This window comes from Macrobrachium rosenbergii, chromosome 13, assembly GCF_040412425.1.
Source record: "Macrobrachium rosenbergii isolate ZJJX-2024 chromosome 13, ASM4041242v1, whole genome shotgun sequence".
In the NCBI taxonomy this organism is placed as follows: domain Eukaryota; kingdom Metazoa; phylum Arthropoda; class Malacostraca; order Decapoda; family Palaemonidae; genus Macrobrachium; species Macrobrachium rosenbergii.
Genome location: NC_089753.1, coordinates 33,993,835 through 33,998,613, shown reverse-complemented (window position 1 = coordinate 33,998,613; position 4,779 = coordinate 33,993,835).

The following is a 4,779-nucleotide window of genomic DNA, read 5'->3' as shown; positions in this document are numbered from 1 at the left end:
AGGTTTTATACGCCATTGCAAAATCTTTCCTTGGATGAGGGCATGCTTCCTTACAAAGGAAGATTATCCATAAAAGTTTATAACCCCCGCAAACCTGACAAGTATGGTATCAAGTTTTATTTCTTTTGGGAGACGGAAAGCGGATGCATCCCAGGCTTTCATATTTATGTGGTTGGACGTTTGGCAACATATTTGAATAAAGGATACCATATCATGGATAATTTTTATGTCATCCTGTCTGAATAACTTTGGAGTACAGCATACACACTACTGGCACTTTGTGGCTGATGAGAGAAGCACCAAAGCTACAGAATGGAATACAGTATATGGAATTTAGGCAAAGGCCTAGCACTGGGGCCTATGAGGTCATTCAGCACTGAAAGGGAAATTGAGAGTAGAAAGGTTTGAAGGGTGTAACGGGAGGATAACCTCGCCTTTGCACTGTGAAGCAATTGTTATGAGACGGTGGATAGCAAGATAGAAGAAACAGAATATGAATGGAGGTACAATAAAAGAAATGAAAGGGGTTGAAGCTAGGGGGTCAAGGGATGCTGCAAAGAACTGTAAGTAATGCCCACAGTGCACTGTGTGAGGTGCACTGCACTACCCCCCTATGGGGACAAAGCTATTGAAAGCTCTTGCACATTCCAAAGTGCCTTGGAACACACTGGATTACTGCTACAAAGGTAATAAATCATGGTGTGTTGGCAGGACACTTGGCTCATCAGTATGATAATGAATGCTGATGGTGTGGAAGTAGAGTACATGCATCACAGGCGAGTACAGAAGATTGTAAGTCAAAGTTGCAATCAGCTACCTTGCAACTTCCATGTCTGATATGACAGTACATCAGGTATAAGAGAAGAGTTGATTGATTTGATCATAAGATTAAGTACTACAGTTTCACTTGGAAGAGTGTTAAGTGGGCAGATATCTTTATCTGATCCAGATGTTGCTGCTGAATGCTCATGTACTTTGCCTGAAATACAGCCTGGGATGTATGGAAGTTTACTCAGCTGGACTTCAACAAGATGGCATGGGATGCACTGCTCTACTTGGACATCAAAGAATTGCCTGTTAGTGGCACTGAATTCCCTCATGCTCCTTTGCTGCCTGTTTATCAGCAGGAGTACTGTTACCCTTCTGCCTGTCAGGCCCGCTCATCTGTCGACCCTGCTGAGCCTGTTGTGTTGTAGGGAGATGACGATGATGACGATGACGATGCTGATGCTGATGCCAATCTCCTCAAGGAAACTCTGTATTCCAAGAAGAGGCCTAGGATTTTGGATCCTTCTGGACATCTGCAAACAGCATTGCTTCATCATGTCTTTGAACAGCTAATGCCAGTAGGGAGACAAATGTTGCCATGTATGCTACAAGAATGGCATAAGGAGAATCACCTCATATCTGTGTACCAAATGTCAGGTGGAACTCTGCATCAGTAAGGGACTGCTTTGAAAGGTAACACACCCACCAGAAGTACTGATCAGCACTCCCTTCAAGAGGAAGGGTGCATGGCCAGCAACTGTAGCCACCCCCCTTTGCAGTTTCCTTCAGCGTTTCAACGAGACATTTCTTGGCTGCTTTTACCTTCAGAATCTTGGAGTGGGATGTGTATATTTTAGGATTACTTCAAGGTTTCCTTACAGGTAGGCAGGCAGCAGGAAGTTGCTGTTAACAGGGTCTTCAGTGAACCAAGACCTATTTTGTCTGGAATTCCACAGGTTAGTATTCTTGGTCCACTGTTACTTTTAGTGTATACAAGTATAATGTGGTTGTTGGCCTGGAAAACAAGAGTGTTCAGTGTGCCCATGATGTCATGCTTGTGTTTTCAGCGTGCCAATGATGCCATACTTGTGGTTTAGTTACGTCTCCACTTACGAGAAATTTAGCTGTCCTCAGCCTCAATTGGGACAGGGACCGGATCAGGGAATGGTGTAGTCGGTGGGTTATGAGGCTGAACTCAGTAAAACGAAAACGTTGATTAGCAGATCTTGTACAGATTTCCCACCTCATCCTCCCTTTCAGGTGGATGGAATTTTGCTGAATGAGTCTGAAGCTTTAACTATATTAGGTGTAACTTTTAAGAAAAACCTAATGAAAGCCTCTGCAAATGCTGCACAAAAGTTAGTATTGTTCGTAAAGCTTCAGATATTTATAACAGTGATAAAATCACTGCAGCCTGTTTTAGGTTGTTTGTGCTTTCTTACTAGAATACAGTTCTCTGCTGTGGATGCTTGCTTCTGCCAGAGATTTATCACTTTTAGATAGAGTGGTTCGTGGTGGTAGGATTCTGCTTCTTAATAGTAGCAGTTATGACTTGGACCATTGTTGGATGGTCTCATTTGTCAGTTTTTCATAAGTTGTATTTCAACAGAGATCTTTCACTCACGATTGATCCTGATCCCCTATACCTGCTGAGAGCAACCAGATTCACTAAACAGCAGAACCAGTATGCAGTAAATGTGCCTTGCTGTTGAACTTTTCAGTTCCAGAAGTCCTTTATTCCTCACGCCATGGGACTGTGGAACAGCCTCCCAGAGGACGTCATGCAATTGAAACCTCAGAAGTTAAAACGAAGATGCAGTACATTTCTACCCTAACTATTCTCCTTGCATTTTAATACATTTTTATATATTTTTTTTTAGTAAGTGGGAGTCTCCTCTTATATATTGCCTTTTACCTCTTTTTACTTCAACACCATATTCTTTGGAAGCTTCAATTTTGTCAATGGACCCTGGGGGTTTATTCCATATGAATAGGTTTCATCTTCTGATTAATAATAATAATAATAGTACATCTTATTACTGTACTTTTGTAAGCACATCTTGAAGAATTGCACACACCAGCAGCCAAGATGAGGATCATTTTTGGTGAGTGTTCCCGATGTTTTTTTTTTATTTATCTAACATGAATGTTTCTATGTTTTGTATAGCTTTAGATTTTTATACCAGTATTACATAATTTAACCTGTTAAGTGTCACTTCTGGGAGATGTCGCCGCTCCGGTATTGTTGCATTTTCTCATTGGCAGAGCGTTCATTTGGTGTATGCTAATTGTTATGCTTTTTTAAGCTCATTTTAGTGCACATGATATTGTAGGTAAACTTTAAATATATTCATCTAGAAACTGTCCGGCAGATCTGTTAGTTTCTGTTACAGTGTGCTCCATGGCTTTGTCATCAAGAAACCCCTCAAAAAACTCCATGGGGTTTCCCTTATCCTGAATAACAAATTTCACACCTTGGACAAACAAAGGGTAAAGGGACTCCTCTCATTATCGGTTACTGCCCAGTCACTTGGCAGTGCTTTGCTCGAATCTAAATCATGGTTTTCTTCAGAATCAGATAAATCTTCAGGCTATGTTAGAGGCGTCTGAGCTGCTACTCGGTCTCGCAGTCATCATCAGGTGAAAGATTTTTCTTTCATTTTAGAATACTCATTATGGGGAATAAGTGGGATCAAAAAATCAAAAAGAAATCAAAAAGAAACAAACTGTTTATCAATGAACACCTGAAGTGTACCAGGAAAAGAGAGGTGAATGTCCTCTGTCAGACTGTCTTTGTTTAAAAAAAAAATTGCCATTTATCCCCATTTACCCCTTATTTAGCTCATAGTACAGTATTACCAAATGATGTTCCTATAATTTGTATAAGAGTAAAGTGCATTTCTGAGCTTGATCAGTGCAGTACCAGCCTTGAAAGAGGGAGAATGTTACTCCATCAAAAGAGGTGTGATGAGGGTGGGCGACTGAGATATTCCATTGGTGACGCTTAACAGGTTAAATTATAAAGAGAGGGGAGGACGAACACTTGACAAACCTTTATTTACGGAAAAGCAATGCTACTTTGTCATTTATTTTTTCATAGTTTCCTTGCTATAATTACACATTTTTGCATTTCAATAATTAGGTAATATATCTGGATGTGTTATGTAACAAAAATGAAGACTATTGCAAGTTTTTTTTTTAACAACTTTTTAGTGGGAAATGCAGAAATTTTTCCTGTATCTCAACTTCCATTTCACTATATAAATTATGGGATGCCATTGTAAAGAGCAGTCATTCGGCTGCAAAATGAAACAGAATTAGCAGTCTACTTTGAAAATTGTTGGAGCTAAGCATATTTGAACATAAATAGGTATACAGTAGATATTTTTATCATATTGTGCGGGTGCACTAACTTATAATCTCTCATGCCTACCAGACATTATTGATACTTTACTGATTCGCATTAAAAATATATTAAAGAAATGTCTTTATGCATGTGATTGGCAGTAACTAGACACTGTTTGTACATTTGTGTAAGGATTAGAAATGAAGAGAGCTGTTTCAAAGGCATTAACTCTGTCACAAAAGTAAACTGTTCATGTATGTTGTTGGGACATTGGGATTTGTTACGGTTTTCACCAAATGTAATATAAAGAAAAGACGTGGTGTGTATGGTTGACTTACACATTTAAGAATAATAAACGTAGTTACTAATACCCAAGTAATCTAAGGTATTCTGAGTTTAGTTTATTGTCATTATCACTAAAACCATTAAGCTGCCTAGCCTATAGACTGGTTGAATCCCACATTTTTGGGGGACCAAAAACTGTTCACAGATTTTTCTCAATTCATGTGGGCCTATACTCATTAAGCTTCATGAAATGGAATAGACTACTAATACCTGTATAGACAATATGGACAAACTGGATAATTGTTTAATAAGAGGGCTGGCTAATTTACTTATATCAGTGGACAATAAATGAATCCTCTCACACACAAAAAATGTGACAA